The 18,239-nt window shown below is 38.2% G+C and overlaps 1 protein-coding gene across 5 annotated transcripts in view; it reads left to right on the top strand.

The window, feature by feature from the left end:
• CDK19 (cyclin dependent kinase 19) overlaps positions 1-18,239 on the top strand; it is a 169,849-nt gene that overhangs the window by 28,163 nt on the left and 123,447 nt on the right. Inside the window, exon 2 of one of the 5 annotated variants that reach the window (XM_019967214.2) lies at positions 9,727-9,788. The exons of 3 other annotated variants lie outside the window; for them this stretch is intronic. The gene's annotated coding sequence lies outside the window, so the exon portion shown is untranslated. Of the gene's footprint in view, positions 1-9,726; positions 9,789-17,043; positions 17,069-18,239 lie in introns of those variants that run through there. One more of the 5 variants, XM_070795967.1, reaches the window with a different exon arrangement.

Below are 18,239 nucleotides of genomic sequence, written 5' to 3' on the forward strand. Positions count from 1 at the left end.
AAGGGGACGACAGAGGATGAGATGGTTGGATGGCATCACCGACTCAATGGACATGAATTTGAGCAAGCTCCAGGAGATGGTGAAGGACAGGGAAGCCTGGTGTGCTGCGGTCCATGGGGTCGCAAAGAGTCAGACATGACTGAGCGACTGAACAACAAAATTAGTGAGAGGCAGTTTGATTATTAGGAACAGACTCAAGATTATTGTTATATTTCTGTATTCCAAATGGAGGATGCTTCCTCTGTGTATAAAATTAGAATATTAAGGAACATAATAGTAAGTAATTCAGGATGGCTAAAGTATTCAGTATGTACTAGGGATGGAGGTTAGAAATATGTCAGAGAAAGGCAGAGCAGGGTTAGCCTGTGCCTGGCTCAAGAATGTGGCCTTTAACGTGATGTTAAAGTGGGATTTTGGATTCCAAATGGAATAGACTTTAATAGTTCCCCCAAATGGAAATAATAAAATTTTTTTCTGATTGTAAAAGGGCACTTGCTTGTTATAAAATGCAAACAACACAGAAATGTAGGCATTCACTAGAGATAACCACTGCTGACAGTTGGGTGTGTAGCCTTGTTGAATGGAATTTCTTGATTAGTTTTGTAGCAATGTGGATGGTGGAGAGGACAGGAGAGGGGGGAGAGTGAAACAGGAGGCTATTAGAGAGTTCCAGGTGAATGAAACACGAGGCGGACCTGCTTCTTAGAGGCGGCAGTGAGGGTGGAAGGAGGGTAAAGCTGCATTTGCAGCATTGGTTGGGCCTGGAGATGGCCGTACTCAGTGGGCTCGGTCAGACAGAGAAAGGCAAGTACCACATGATACCGCTTATATGCCGAATCTAAAAATAAAAAAGAACAAATAGACTGATAGGTTTAGAAAACAAACTTAAGGTTAGCAAGGGGAGAAATGGGAATGGGGAGGGATAAATTAGGTGTTTGGGACTGACATGTACAAACTACGATATTTAAAAGAGATAACCAACAAGGACCTACTATCATGGATAACTCTGCTCAGTATTCTGTAATAACCTAAATGGGAAAAGAATTTGAAAAAGAATAGATATATGTATATGTAAAAGTGAGTCACTTTGCTGTACGCCTGACACTGACACAACACTGTAACTCAATGATAGTCCGGTATAAAATCAACATTTTTTAAAATGGGACAAAGCTAGGAGGAAGATAAAAAAATATTTAGGGGAGAGGTGGGATTCAGTGATCAGTTGGATGTGTGGGGGTGGGGAGTCTTCACACCTCCAGAATGGCCAGAAAGGTAGCTGAGTAGATTGCCAGAATTTGGGTCCAAATTGTGGGGTCATTGAGGTGGTATGGAGAAGGCAATGGCACCCCACTCCAGTACTCTTGCCTGGAGAATCCCATGGACGGAGGAGCTTGGTAGGCTGCAGTCCATGGAGTTGCTAAGAGTTGGACATGACTGAGCGACTTCACTTTCACTTTTCACTTTCATGCATTGGAGAAGGAAATGGCAACCCACTCCAGTGTTCTTGCCTGGAGAATCCCAGGGACGGGGGAGCCTTAGTCACACAGAGTCGCACGCGATTGAAGTGACTTAGCAGCAGTAGCAGCAGCAGCTGGGGTGGTATAAAAGGAAAAATAGCAGTTTTTCCATCTGCATAATTCCAGAGTGGAAAGTGTATCTTTTGTTCTTATTTTCTTCTTGTAGTTACAAGTTTGTTTAGAAAGGGAGTGTAAAAGTAAGAATTCTGTTTTGACAAATAAGAGCTATTATATCATATCCTTTTCTCCTAATTGTGTTTTTCCCTTAAATTATTAATAGTTGAAGATAGGAGTTTCCTTTAAGAACTTGCTTCTGTTTTGGTGTACAACTGTAGCATTAGCTTTTATATTTCACAGATTCCTGTTGGAATCTTTCAATTTTAATTCTGAGGAATTGGGATCAGAGTGCGGTGAGAGAGGCTTTTGGGCAAGTTGTTGGCAGGGGTTCTTTGACCCTGAATTAAGGATAGTTTGGGTCTCTGAGTAGGATCTGACTTTCACCAGGTTTTGCTGTGTGTCTGGCTGTTGGGAACAGGGCTATAGAATTCAGTGGGAAACCTCTTCTATGTTGTATAACAGTATGCATAGCAAGGCAGTATTAGTGTGGACTTGAAAGCTGAGCACCGAAGAATTGATGCTTTTGAACTGTGGTTGTTGGAGAAGACTCTTGAGAGTCCCTTGGACTGCAAGGAAATCCAACCAGTCCATCCTAAAGGAGATCAGTCCTGGCTGTTCTTTGGAAGGACTGATGTTGAGGCTGAAACTCCAATACTTTGGCCACCTGATGCGAAGAGCTGACTCATTGGAAAAGACCTTGATGCTGGGAAAGATTGAGGGTAGGAGGAGAAGGGGACGACAGAGGATGAGATGGTTGGATCGCATCATTGATTCAATGGACATGGGTTTGGGTTGACTCCGGGAGTTGGTGATGGACAGGGAGGCCTGGCATGCTGCTGTTCATGGGGTCGCAGAGAGTCGGACACGACTGAGTGACTGAACTGAACTGAACTTGAGTTCTGGGAGCCAGTGAAGGATCTTCAGTATCCAGGTAATGAAAAGATGATTGGTGGCTTAATGTCTGGGGGTTACTGAACTAAGGCATTTGCCTTTGGTCCTGGGTGAGAAAGGCATGGGTTGCTGATGCCAACCTCTTTTGTTTTCAGATAGGATTAAACATGAACTTTCATATAGATAAAATTTTCTGAATTTTTAAGTATTCCTGTAGGAGGAAATTTAATACTCTTTTGATTATTCATCTTTGCATTAAACCATCCTCCTTGTCAGGAGCCTTTATCTAACTGAAATGCCTTGTGTCACCATTTTGGGGGCACTTCTTGTTTAGTTTTATGTTATGTCCTTTCATGAACCTCTTAAAAAGAATTGCCTGAATACACACACTGTCATAATAATACATCTCTTTTGAGGTTTGAGAAGATCTGGGTATGGATTGTCGAATCCCAAGATCACAGCATTACATTAATTTTTTCCCTAGAGTTATTTTCTTGTTTAGACTCTGTTATTCAATATGTTTACTAACCTTTTAATGGATGTAGTTACTCATCTAAGGTATTACTCTAAATATTATGTGGTGAGAAATAGGCAGGGTCACTGATTGGGATTGTTGAACATACATAGAATTTAGGAGAGACACTGTCCCCTGCAGTGTATTCTCTTACTTAATACTGGAGGGAATGAGAGAAGATTGTAATGAGAAAGATTTATTCTGGAATTTTGCTGTTAGTTTTTATTTATGCTTTAAAGCTTATTTCAGAAAGTTTGAATTTTGATTCTGTCAGTCATGCTCTTATATCCTCATCACTTAAAAACTGGCTTCCTTGTAACTCAGCTAAACTGTTGTAAATAGTGATGAAGCATATGGAGGCTGAGTTAATTGGTGAGTTATTTATCGATAATTCTCTCTTGGCCACTATATTTTATGTTTATATCTAAAAATTTAAGAGCTAATATGTAATGAATATCAGTTGTTAGAAGCAGATATTTCTGAGGTCAGAGCCTAGCTATTTAACAAATTATGTACTTCTTAGCCTTTAAAATGAGGTTAAGAACTATCTCATAGAAACTTTATGAGGCTTGAAAGAATTAAATATAAGGAACCTGATACAGGGCTGTCTGTGCTGTGCTGTGCTCAGTTGCTCAGTTGTGTCTGACTCTTTGTGACCCCATGGACTGTAGCCTGCTAGGCTCCTCTGTCCATGAGGATTCTCCAGGCAAGAATACCAGAGTGGGTTGCCATGCCCTTCTCCAGGACAGGGCTGTCCAGTGGGCACTAAAATTAAATCTCTCCTTTTCTTAATTTTCATTTTTCCTTAAAAATCTAAATGCCATCTCTTCTAAGGTTTCTCATATCATGTCTTCTAATGTATTCTTTGATATCAGAATTTTTGTGATGGGAAATGGAGGCAAGAGTGTGCCTTTAAGTGTTTGAGAACATGAAATTTTTGAAGTGTTTAACAATGGCCGTCTCTCTGAACTTCACTGACTCACCCAACAGTTACTGAATTTGCATTCTAGACTCTGTGCTAAGGGTTATGGAAAGCCAAAGAATTACTGATGGTCTTTGTCCTTAGGGACTTTCACTTTAGTGGCAAAAGCAGATAAGAAAACTAAAATTACCTTATAATTGGAAAGGACAGTAGTACCTATATAAGAAAAGTTCAGTTCAGTTGCTCAGTTGCGTCCAACTCTTTGCAACCCCATGGATTGCAGCATGCCATGCCTCCCTGTCCATCACCAACTCCCAGAGTTTACTCAAACTCATGTCCAATGAGTTGGTGATGCCATCCAGCCATCTCATCCTCTGTCATCCCCTTCTCCTCCCGCCTTCAATCTTTCCCAGCATCAGGGTCTTTTCAAATGAGTCAGTTCTTTGCATCAGGTGGCCAAAGTATTGGAGTTTCAGCTTCAGCATCAATCCTTCCAATGAACACCCAGGACTGATCTCCTTTAGGATGGACTGGTTGGATCTTCTTGCAGTCCAAGGGACTCTCAAGAGTCTTCTCCAACACCACAGTTCAAAAGCATCAATTCTTCGGCACTCAGCATTCTTTGTAGTCCAACTCTCACATCCATACATGAAAAGTAGTCAGCAGTAAAAGTAGGAAGAGTGTCTATTCATATTTGTTGCACAAATGTGTTGTCTGTACCTGTGTCTGTGATGGGTGCAGTAAGAAAGCTTTTTGTAGGAGCTGAGGCTTGAGGGATGGATAGAGAAAGGTTTAGGAGAAGGGTATTACAAGCAGCTTGTGCAAAGGCTACAAGTGGTTCAGTTTGTTTCTTTTTTTTTTTTTTTTCAGTGTAGGCAAAAGTTTTAGTATACCTTTCATAGTAAATGATACAATATACTTAGGAACCTTTGGGATTTTGACAATTTAGATGACACAGTTAATAAAGTTAATCTAATGGCATGGATAGTGTACTATATCCTAAGTGCAGAATACATATTTTCTCTTTCTTTTTATCATATCACCAGGGGCTTCCCTGGTGGGTCAGTGGTAAAGTCCACCTACCAATGCAGGAGAATCAGTTTCCATTCCTGAGTTGGGAAGATCCCCTGGAGAAGGAAATGGCAACCCACTCCTGTATTATTGCCTGGAAAGTTCCATGGACAGAGGGGCCTAGCGAGCTGCTGTCCATGGGGTTACAAAATAGTCAGACTTGACTTAGTGACTGAAGAACAACAATGTATAGGTACGAAATTCTTTTTTCTTATGATGAGAACTTTTAAGATCTATTCCCTTAGCAACTTACAGATATACAACACAGTATTATTAATGATTGTCACCATCCTACATGTGGTTCTTTATGGCTGGAGCTTAAGGCTAAGGTAAGGCTTCAGAAATAAGTAGAGGCCGAAGAAGTTATGAAAGGGCCCATGTGGAAAGATAAAGATTTTGACAGTTATGATTTGCATGTTAGAAAGATCAGTGATCAGTCCCCTTTAAGTAGCTTTCCTGGAAGTCCCATCCAGTGACTTCCACTTCTAGCTCACTTACCAGTCCTAGCAGTGAGGAAGGCTAGGATGTATAGACCCTTGCTTGGGTACATGCTGCCTAGAATAAAACCAGGATCTGTTACTAAGGAACAGGAAGGGAGAATAGGTATATGGTAGGCAGCCATGTATATGGTATATGTACCAGGTATATGGTACGTGTGCAACAAAAAGGATTGAGAACAGAAGTAGGGAGACCAATTTAATATAATACCTAAGTAGTAGTACATGTATAATGTCTTACAAAAGAGATTTGACTGACATTCTTAAAATAATGAGAATGTAATCTTTAAGCTCTTCTGCTGGGAAATCTAGAGGATTTAAACCGTTATTTTGTTATAAGAACTCTTAGGTTCTTGGAGCAAAAAATTATGCTTTAATTATTTTAACCTTTTAGTTAAAAAGTTTCTTTTTCCAATTAAACATTAGTAAAATTAAGTTGTTGCTTAGTCACTAAATTGTGTCTGACTCTTTTGAGACCCCATGGACAGTAGCCTGCCAGGCTTCTCTGTCCCTGGGATTTTCCAGGCAAGAATACTGGAGTGGGTTGCCATTTCCTTCTTCAGGGGATCTTCCCAGACCAGGGATCGAACCCGCATCTCTTGAATTGGTAGGCAGATTCTTTACCAGTGAGCCACCAAGGAGTACTAAGGAGATTAACATTGGTAAGCACGGCCTTGATAGAAATCACTTTAAATATATATATATATATAGTATACTTTTTTTAACCATATAGCAATCATACATTAAAAAGGGATTTACATTAGTTTTTCTGGAAGATGAAATAACACATAATTTTTTTATACATATCTTTTTGGATGTTATACAATTAGCACCTATTACTGTTTTAAAGAATTGTGATGACATACGTGTATATAAAATAAAATTTACCATTTTAATCTTTTTAAGTATACAGCGATGTTGAATGCATTATTTGTGCCACCATCACTTCCATCTATCCACAGAATTCTTTTCATCTTGTAAAACTGAAACCCTATACCAAAGAATAACTCCCCAATTTTCCCCTTTACCCAACCCATAGCAAACACTATCCCACTTCCCTGCATTGGCAGGTGGATTCTTTACTGCTGAGCTACCTGGGAAGCCCCTACTTTCTATTTGTATGAATTGGACTACCCCAGGTACCTCTCTCGGAGAAGGCAATGGCACCCCACTCCAGTACTCTTGCCTGGAAAATCCCATGGACAGAGGAGCCTGGTAGGCTGCAGTCCATGGGGTTGTGAAGAGTCGGACACGACTGAGCGACTTTACTTTCACTTTTCACTTTCATGCATTGGAGAAGGAAATGGCAACCCACTCCAGTATTCTTGCCTGGAGAATCCCAGGGACGGGGAATCCTGGTGGGCTGCCCTCTATGGGGTCGCACAGAGTCGGACACTACTGAAGCGACTTAGCAGCAGCAGCAGCAGCAGCAGGTACCTCTATAAGATGGATCATGCACTATTTGTTCTTTGGGGACTTCCTTATTTTATCTAGCATAATGTCCTCAAGATTATTCTATGTTGTAGTAATGTGCAGGCTTTTCTTTTTCAAGAAAAGCTCCACTGAGTGTGTATGTGTGTGCGTGCGTGTGTGTGCGTGTATGTATGTGTATGTGTATATATCTTGTTTATCCATTTATCTGTCAGTGAAGAGTTGAATGGCTTCCACCTTTTGGCTATTGTGAATTCTGTTATGAACATGAGTGTACAGATATTTCTTTGAGAATCCTCACTTTTAAAACTTTTTGCTATATACCCAAAAGTGGCATTTCTGAATAATCATTCTATTTTTAATTTTTTGAAGCATTGCCATACTGTTTTCTATAGCAACTGCACCATTTTACATTCTTACCAACCGTACACAGGGGTTCCAGTTTCTTCACATCCTTGCCAACACTTGTTTTAGTCCTTGAATTTTTTTTTTTTTTATAGTATTAATAGCTGTCCTAATGGGTATGGGTTAGTATCCATTTTATTGAATTTTTTTTGAAGGTTTAAAAATATGAAAGTGTGAGTTTAGTGTAATCACATGGCAGTAAGTCTTAATAAATGGAAATGGAATCACTCAATTTTGCTACTCTAATAAAAATATTGTTTGAATGTTATTTGGATATATGTTCTTCAGTCTTTTTCAGGCCTTTAAATTTTTTTTGAATTTTTTCTTTTGGTTTTATGTTGTAAGCATTTCTCATTTTTTAAACATGTTTTGTACAACCATCATTTGAATTTTAATTTTCCAAGGAAATGTTGCAAATGCAACATGATTGAATACTTAAGAACATTTTGTAATTGTTTTTTATGTATAGCTAAGTGCTTGGTTTGTGTGATTTTAATTTCATAGAAGACTGGATGATATAGCGACTAAAAGTGTAGTCTAGAAGTAGGCAGTCTGGGTTTGAATTGCACGTCTGCCACTTCAGGCTGTGTGCATTTAGGCAAGTTTCTTAAGCTCCCTGTGTCTCAATTTCTTCATCTGTTAAGTGAGGATAATAACAGAACTTATCTCAAAGTTGTGAAGACCAAATGAGTTAGTACTTGTAGATCTTTAGGACAGTGACTAGCTCATCATACATCCTATATAAGCCTTTTCTGCATAATTGTTTTATTAGGTGAGATCGTATCTCTTTGACTTTTAAAAAATATATGCGATATATAAGAAGTTACTGTGTCTTGGGTCTTTAGTTTAAAATGTCACAAGCACTGACTTAGAGGAGGGTGTAGTCTATTAAGGTTGTTTTGGGAGTTAAGAGAAGGTACATCTGAGGCAGATAGTGCTGGGCAAATTGCTGAATTAGTAACATGATATAACCATCTTTTGGGAACTGTGACCTTCTGGCAGGCATTTAGCCTTGTCAACTACTTTAGGCTCTTTTGACCAGCTCAGCCCTTTTGCTTTGCATCTTTGGGTTTCCTTGCCCACACAGCTCCCCAGATTTCTTGGCTTGGCACTTTATGTTTCCTCTGTTGCTGTTTAGTTGCTAAGTCGTGTCTGACTCTTTCGCGACCCCATGCACCGTAGCCTGCCAGGTTCCTCTGTCCGTGGGATTTCCCAGGCAAGAACACTGGAGTGGGTTGCCGTTTCTTTTTCCAGATAGTCCCTCTGTTTCTTAGTTAGCAACTTTTGTTGTTAATTTATGTCAAATGCAGAATATAAAATTTTTGCAAAATGTAACATTCTGTGATTGTAATACCACATTTCATTTCATTCTCAGTAGCAGTCTGAGAGAGTAAAGTCAGTACAGGTTGGAGAGGTAAAGTCCTCATTGAACAACTCTCGTTATATGAGAGATTAAGTGACCTGTCTGATGTCACAAAGCAGTTAAGTGATTTAGCTGGAACTTGAATTCAAGCCACTTTTCTTTTTTTCCTAATTATTTGATAATATTTTAAATAATTTTTCTATATTACATAAAGATAACATCCCTCCCTCTTTTAAATTTAATAGCTAGTAAAATTTATCTGACTCCTTTTCTCATATACCAGCTGCATTTTGTAGTCCTTAAGCCCAGTATCAGTAAAGAATGAGATGAAGTCTGAGATCTATGTATTTTACCTGATTAAGTTCTTAATCTTTTACATGAATGTTTTCTGAAAAGAGTTTCATGTTTCGTGCTTATGTTTATTTTATACTATTCGAACAAGGTAGATTTCCCCCATACTGCCTAGCATATGTAGTATCTGGCTCATTTCAACATTGCTGTCAGACTTAAATTAAATCTTGGCATTAGAGTATCTTTACAGTCTACTTTTCCCCTTCCCTCTCTGCAGATCTGTTTTTAATTATTTTTTTCTATATTCTGAACAGTCTCTGGTTCTAAGAATGTACCTTGAGCTGTCGAGTCTAGCATAGTTCATTATGTGAAGTATATTTTTCTACTTAATTTCTTATGTATTCCTTATATTGGCTCTCTCACGTGATTTAAAAAATTTGTTGTTAGGATTTTCGATAGTGTAAATCACCTGTATTGGTGAGAATTATAATTAGTTAACTTTTGTTTTTTTTCCCACATAATTAGTCATGTATACTAAACTCTGAATGATATCAATATATTATTGATTTATTCATTGTCAAATCCCAAATCTGGTTTCCTTGGCAGACGTATAGACTTGTGATAGGCATTTGGCATTTTGTGTTTTGGGCAGTGTGACTTTAAATCTACATAAACTTCTCTGCCTTTTGCCTCTGCTGTGTTCATAGATTCCAGGAGGGCTTCGTGTATGGACCTCAAGCGTTGGAGGTAGCAGACTTTTCAGCAGAAGGTAAAGCAGAGTGTTGCCTTCTGGTGTCATTGTGTGTGTGTGCTGGGATGGGCATGGGACAGGTTCCAGAGCTTTGCACAAATGTCATCACAAAATAATTTATAATGGTGCTTTTCACAAAATGTAAAACCAAGCTAATACTTGGAAATTTTATTCAGTATTACTAAAATACATAAAAAGTAGAAAAGTTTAAATAGAACTCCAGACAAAATTTCAGTCTCTCTGCTGTTAACTGAAGAGGAAGAATGTATAGTGCATGCTATCTAACTTTCTTAGACTTAGTTTTACTATGATTTCTTCCTGGGAAGGTATCCAAATCATTATTCATATGCTGTATTCTTCCTTGCTGCTCCTTTTACTGAAAGATTGCTTCACAGTAAATAGGCAGCCTCGTTGGTGACTCATGACTGGAGGACAGACATTTTTACTCTAGGTCCCATGTGCCAAAAATCTTTGTTTCTAACACGCTAATTACCTCTCTTCAGAACTTGTTAATATGCTCTTCTCTCAAGTTAGTTCTTGTTTCAGTAGAGAAACAAACACATCCCACTCATTTGTAAAATATGTTTTTATGGAGACCTTCTTAATGAGTTATTTTTAAGAAAATAATATGACATAACTTTCCTGGGTAATGCTTCTTTGATTTTTTAAAAAAATACAAATATTTTGCCATTTAGGTGCCAGATATTATAGATATTACTTTCTTTGAATTTATGAAACCATTTATGAATTTTATTCAGATGATACTTAAATGCAGGTTTTTTTTTTTTAAAGACCTATAGCAGCTAATAATGTTGCATTCTTAAACTTAATAAGTTTTTAGATATATTCCTAATGGAATTAGAGGAATGGTTTTCTTATGTCTTCCTGGAATTATATTTGTATTGCTATCAAGTGGCTGCATCTTATACTTTTTTTTTTTTTGCATTTTATACTGTATATTAAGGACATACACCTTATGTGATATGGGGTATTTATTAAATAGCTACTCTGTGCCCTACACAGAGTCTTTCCATGTTACAGTCAACTTAGTTTCACTATTTCATTTTTTTCCTATTCAGAGATACTGCTTTCCTTAGCTAGAAGAGTTTCAGGCTGTTTATTGAGGTTAGCTGCAATTTTACCACTGAAGCCCTTTCTCCTTTCTTTGGTTCTCTTCACTGGCCATTTGGAGGATATTTTGTATTTACCAACAATAGATTGGAAGTAATTTCTTGAAGGCCCTTTCATACTTCATTTTTAGGCTAGTCCGCTGTTTTCACTGCTATTGAATTATGCAGCCTTCTATTTGTTTAGCTAATCTTTCTCTGGTGTATTTTGTTATCAGTTGAGTATCTCAATAGATTTTCTAGTGACTAACATAGAAAATGTAAAGTAAACTGCTCATATCAAGGCACAGAAAGACTCTTCCCCAGGTCCTCATCTCTACAACTTCTGTGAGAAGGATGTGATGAAATGGTTACAAACAGTAGTTTCTCAAAGATAATTTATTTTTTAGAGCTGTTTTAGGTTTACAGAAAGATTAAGTGGAAAGTAAAGAGAATTCCCATATGCCCCTTTACCACCTCAACCTCATTCTCCCCACCCCCCATCTCCCTGTGACTAACATCTTGCTGTAGTGGTATGTTTGCTGCAATTGAACCAGTAGTGTTACATTATTATTAACTAAATCCCCAGTTTTACCTTAAAGTTCACTCTTTGTGTTGTATATTTTATAGGTCTGACAAATATATAACATGTATCAACCATTACAGTATCACGTGGAATAATTTTACTGCTCTAAACATACGCTGTGTTATAGGAGAAAGGGGCACAAGAGGATGGTCATGTCACAAGTCTTGGGCAAGTCCCTGGAATGGGCAGCCTAGTGAGAGTCCTTGGCTTTGTGCAGGAAAGAATTCAAGCCATAGTAAAGTGAACACAAATTTATTTAGATACATATTCCATAGGCACAATGTGAATGTCTCGGAAAGCAAGAGTGGCCCCTCACTGTGGGCAGTTTATTTCTGTGGGAAAAAGTGGGAAGAATATTCTAACTATCTTGGATAAGGGTTGGGGATTTCTGGGAATCAGCCACTACCTACGTTTTGACCTTTTATGGTCAGTGTCTGAACTGTCATGGTGCCTGTGGGTGTATAGCAAGGCTGTATAGTGAGGCGACAGGTAGACTGGAAGTAGAATCTTCCTCCGTCTTGGGGCTAGTTGGTTCTAACCAATACTTGTCATATCCCTGTACGGCTGTGTCATTCTTTTAATGCTTGTGCCCTGCCCCCTTCCGTCCTCTCTCACCTGTGGTCCATCCATTCATCCCTGCCTTCCTTCCTTTGAGCCCCCAGCAAGCACAGATATTTTTTTGTCTATATAGTTTCCTCTTTTCAGAACATCATAGTTGTATAATGTAGTTTGTAGTCTTTTCAGTTTTGCTTCTTTCACTTAGTGGTAAGCATTTAAGCTTCTTCTCTATGCCTTTCCATGGTTTGATAGCTCATTTCTTCTTAGTGCTGAATAACGCTGCATTATCTGGGTATACCACAGTTAATCTATCCATTCACGTACTGAAACATATGGTTGCTTCCAAGTTTTGGCAATTATGAATAAAGCTGCTATAAACGTTCATGTGCAGATTTTTATGGGGACACAAGTTTTCAATTCATTTTGGTGAATGCCATGGAGTGCAATTGCTTTATCATATGAAAAAAGTATGTTTACTTTTGTAAGAAACTGTCTCCATTATTACCATATCAACTTGAGTTTGTCAATGTCCACAAAAAAAAACTGGTTGGAATTTCGATTGGGACTATGTTGAATCTATAGATCAAATTGAGAAGAATTGACATCTTGACAATTTTAGGCCTTCTTTGCTATATACATGGAATATCTCTCAGATCTTTTTTGATTTCCTTTTTCACTTTTATCGTTTTCCTTGTATAGACCCTGTACATGTTTTGTTAGTCATAACTAGGTAATTCATTTTTGGACCTGCTGTTGTAAATGTTAAATTGTGTTTTTAATTTCTAGTTCCAACTTTTCATTGCTGGTATATAAGAAAGTATTGGCTTTTGCATATTAACCTTCATCCTGCAGCCTTGCTATAATTGTTTATTTGTTCCAGGGGTTTGCTTGTTGTTCTTGGAATTTTCTCCAAAGACAGTTATACAAATACACTTTTATTTCTTGCTTAATCTCTGTAATTTTAATTTCCTTCCACATTTTATTGCATTGGCTAGGACTTCCAGTATGATTTTGAATAGGAATGGTGAGAGCAGATATTCTTGTCTTGTTCCTGATCTAATTGGGGAAGTCATCAGTTTTTCTTCATGAGCTATGATAACCACAATAGATTATTCTACTCAGGAGTATAGAAGATGTAAAGTATTGCTTATATCAGGCCACAGGAGGATTCATTCTCCCTCCCCACACTCCCTTTCCCTCACCTAAACTTCTTTGAGAAAAATAGGATTAAATTGATGGTTATAAAAATATTTTAAATGAGGGAATTAAGGCAGTTTTAAGGGGAAGACAGAGGATGAGATGGCTGGATGGCATCACTGACTTGATGGAAGTGAGTCTCAGTGAACTCCAGGAGTTGGTGATGGACAGGGAGGCCTGGCGTGCTGCGATTCATGGGGTCGCAGAGTCGGACACGACTGAGCGACTGATCTTATCTGATCTGATGAATATTACTTAGTTCCTTTACTCTCTTGTGAACTTCTATAGGTTTCAACTTCTATGAAATTGTGAATTTCAGTATATTATTACAACCCTTGTAGTGTCCAGTATGCACTACAATTGGCATAACTATTTGTTGAATGAAAAACTTAATTTTTAGACTCTTAACTGTAAACCTCTATCTTATTAGAAAAGGCAGAAAACCGATAGCATTAGATCTCTAATATATTCAGTCAATCAGATACTTGACAGTTGCAAGGTATCGTGATGGCTACAAAAGATACAAATAATAATGATACCTCCTCTCAGAAAACTTATTACCCATTTAGGAAAGGTTAATTTCAAATTTCATGTTTCATTTTTGCTGATATGCATTTCTCAGAAGCTCTTATTTCTATATTTCTTTTAAGCATTCCAACTGAAATATCTGTTTGTGGACTTCTTGGGTAGAAGAAGTGGGTAGTGGACACTGTGCTAGATATTTTACATATATGATCTCATTTATCTTGAAAATTGTGCAGTGTTATTATTTTCAATTAACAGGTGTAAAAACTGGTAATATGAGACTATGCGTAATTTCTTTGTTGTCTGATTTAATATATTAGGTGTATAATTCCATACCTTAAGCTCTTTAAATCACATACTGTGAAAAAGTAACTTTACAGAGTGGTATATGATGAATGTTGGGTGTATAGTATAGAAATGTGCTTGGTGAACACAGAGAAGAAAGCTTTGACCTCAGAATAGAACTAGTTCATAAAATTTCTGGAAAGCTTGACCTTGTCTGATGGATCGAAGACTAAGGCAAAGAGAGATCAGGAAGATCAGCCAATGTAGAAAAGACTGAGGGCCAAAAAGAACAAGTATTTTGTGATTTGACAGTGTAATATAAAAATGTAAAAATTTCTACTGTTGTAGTAAAAGAAATAGAACAAATTTTGTCTATTATCTTAAACAAGAACTACTCCATTTTTCTCTTAAAGTAATTTCCACTGAGTTTGCTTATTGTTTGTTGAAGACGAGAGAATAGATCACAGAACCACTGTGTAAATCTCATGTCATCAGTTGCCAAGGACGTCTTTGTCTGCTGAGTTCCAGTGATCAGTACAGCAAGTGCGGAGGGATTAAAAGCATGGAGGAAAAATGGAAGATCAAAGGAATCCAAAATAAAGGACTTTCCTAAAGTCAAGTGTATTTTATTTAGTCTTTTCCCATATCTCAGTGGTTAAGTACCCCAGAAATTGCCTTTAACATGCTAAAATTTGTGGAGTTGCAATGGTGTCCTTGCTTTCAGTGAAGTTAGTGTATTTTTGGGAAGACCAGAGTATGGTTAACATAATTAGAAACCACTCAGCCGTGGGCTTCCCTGGTGGCTCAGTTGGTAAAGAATCTGCCTACGATGCTGGAGACCACCTGCAATGAAGGAGACCTAGGTTCAGTCCTTGGATAGGGAAGATCCCCTGGAGAAGGAAATGGTCACCCACTCCAGTAATCTTGCCTGGAAAATCCCATGGACAGAGGAAACTGGAAGGCTACAGTCCATGGAGTCACAAGAGTTGGACATGACATAGCAACTGCACCATCACCACCAGTCGTGTTAAGCACCATATAATGTAGACTGTTAATACTGTGGGGTCTTTCTCCTTAAATAATGTTCTTCAGGGTTCTCTTCTCTTTGCTATTCTCATAATTTTAATTTCTATCTATTTTCACACTCTGTCCTAGCCCATGTCTTCCTTCTAAGCAGTAGATTTATCCAAATGCCTTTTGGACATCTTCATTTAGACCAGGACCACAGTCCACTCAGCTTCAACTTACAAAAGCTTTTGTCTGTTCTTTTTGACTCAGTGTATGGCACCCAGTTGACCAAGTGAAAAACTGACCCTCATTCTTACTTTACTTCCTCATTTCTAACCACATGTTCTGTTGATCAGTTCAGTTCAATTGCTCAGTCATGTCAGACCCTTTGCAACCCCATGTACTGTAGCATACCAGGCCTCTCTGTCCATCACCAACTCCCAGAGCTTGCTCAAACTCATGTTCATCGATTGGTGATGCCATCCAACCATCTCTGTCGTCCCCTTCTCCTGCCTTCAGTCTTTCCCAGCATTAGGATCTTTTCAAATGATGCAGTTCTTTGCGTCAGGTGGCCAAAGCATCAGTCCTTCCAATGAAAACTTAGGACTGACTTCCTTTAGAATGGATTGGTTTGATCTCCTTGCAGTCCAAGGGACTCAAGAGTCTTCTCCAACACCACAGTTCAAAAACATCAGTTCTTTGGCGCTCAGCTTTCTTTATGGTCCAACTTTCATATCCAAATATGACTACCAGAAAAACCATAGCTTTGACTAGACAGAGCTTTGTTGGCAAAGTAATGTTTCTGCTTTTTAATATGCTGTCTAGGTTAGTCACAGCTTTTCTTCCAAGGAGCAAGCATCTTTTAATTTCATGGCTGCAGTCACCATCAGTGATTTTGGAACCCAAGAAAATAAAGTCTGTCACTATTTCCATTGTTTCCCCATCTATTTGCCATGAAGTGATGGGACCAGATGCCACGATCTTCCTTTTTTGAATGTTGAGTTTTTGCCAGCTTTTTCACTCTCCTCTTTGACTTTCATCACGAGGCTCTTTAAGTTCCTCTCTGCTTTCTGCCATAATGGTGGTGTCATCTGCATATCTGAGGTTATTGATATTGTTCCCAGCAATCTTGATTCCAATTTGTGTTTCATCCAGCCCGGCATTTCACATGACGTACTCCGCATATAAGTTAAATAAGCAGGGTGACAATATACAGCCTTGATATACTTCTTTTCATATTTGGAAGCAGTCTTTTGTTCCATGTTCAGTTCTAACTGTTGCTTCTTGATCTGCATACAGATTTCTCAGGAGGCAGGTCAGGTGGTCTGGTATTCCCATCTCTTTAAGAATTTTTCACAGTTTGTTGTGATCCACACAGTCAAAGGCTTTGACATAGTCAATAAAGGAAAAATAGATGTTTTTCTGGAATTCTCTTGCTTTTTCTGTGATCCAGTGATGTTGGCAATTTGATCTCTAGTTCCTCTGCCTGTTGATACTGTTTCCTTATCATCTTTCAGATCCATCTACTTTTGTTTCCTCTGCCACCATCCTAATTTTGACTGTAGTCATCTCTTAAATTACTGCAGAGGTCTTCTGTTTACTTAATTAATTTTTATTGGAGTATAGTTGCTTTGCAGTGTTGTGTTTCTGCTGTGCAGCAAAGTGAATCAGCTATATCGCTCTCCCATTTTTGGATTTCCTACCCTTTTATGTCACCATAGCAGAGACCTTTTAATGTTATTCTCCCTGTTCTCTCCTCACCTCCTACCTATTCACAAAAGCACAGTTTGCTTAAAATCCTTTTCTTCTTGGGATGCAGTCCAGTTTCCTTAATGTGGCTTACCTGTTCTGTTTGAACTGGCCCTGCTTGGTTTTCCTTCAGCTTTATCTTGCTTTCCCCTTTCTAAACCAGCTTTACTAAAGTTCACATGCATTGTTCTCTTTTGCCTCTGAGCCTTGACACATTTTGTTCCTTTTCTCCAGTAGGGGAGAGAGAAGACATGAAGCTGTAGTGACCAGAAGCACTGACTCAGGTGAATCTTGGATCTGCTCCTTAACTAGCTGTGTCATCTAGAATGATCTAACCTCTCTGCTTTCAGTGTCCTCATTTGTAACAATGGAGAGAGTATAGTACTAGCTCCTTGGCTTGTTAATGAGGATTAAAAGAGTTAATGTAGTTGAGGTTCTAGGAATTGATGCCTACCTCATACTGAGTACTATAGAAATATAGCTATTTTTTATAATTCTTACTATAAATGTGTTGGGATAGTAGACAGCATAACTTTTTATATTTTAAAGATGATTTAATGACAAATATGCTTTTTTCCCCTTCATAAATTACAAGTTGATTGGCTCATTATTATTGGTATTTTTGTTCTTGGCTGGGCAACAGCTTCCTTTTTCTAACCTCTTGTTTTTCAGTTTTTTAGGTTTTTAGTGACTAGAATTTGATCTTAGGTTGACTTTCCTGTGAAATGGATCATCTGACATGGATCATTAGGTCTACCTGAATTTTTATACAAACTAATCCAGGTCAACCTATATGGAAACTAAAAGAAAATTAATTCTTAATAACTAATAGCTGACTTTTTACTTCATGATATATGTCATGTTGATTTAAGTTTCAAGTAAAATCCTTTAAAGGAATTCACTTTTTCCATATTTCAGATTGTGGATTATAATGGTTCAAATGGTTTGAATTCTAGCAAAGATACTATGTTAGGAATAGACTCTCTGAAAGGAAGAACTCTGTTTTTCTCGGTATTCATAATTCTGCTTACACTGAATACTTCCCAGAATACTTCTGACACCAGAAATGTACAGGTTTTTTTCCCATACTGACCAGTTCTCAGACACCAGCTGGGAATCCTACGATTTAACTCAGTTTCGACACTAATTGCTCAGAGTTGATACAGAGCCAAGATTAAGGGCTTAGTCCCACTAGACTGCCCCTCTTCAGATGCTGGTGGCAACTGATGGGTCCCCAAGTTGCCCACAACCTCTCACTCAGCTACCAACTAGAGGTTCCCGCGACTCTCTCCTCAGGTTCAGTCATGTACTAGCATGGCTCATAGAACTCAGGAAAACAGTTTACTTACTGGGTTACTTGTTTATTACAAAGGATATATTAAAGGATACAAATGAACAGCCAGATGAAGAATATATAGGGTTAGGTCTATGTCTGGAAGTGTCCCAAGCACAGGA

This window comes from Bos indicus, chromosome 9 (genome assembly GCF_029378745.1).
Source record: "Bos indicus isolate NIAB-ARS_2022 breed Sahiwal x Tharparkar chromosome 9, NIAB-ARS_B.indTharparkar_mat_pri_1.0, whole genome shotgun sequence".
Classification (NCBI taxonomy): Eukaryota; Metazoa; Chordata; class Mammalia; order Artiodactyla; family Bovidae; genus Bos; species Bos indicus.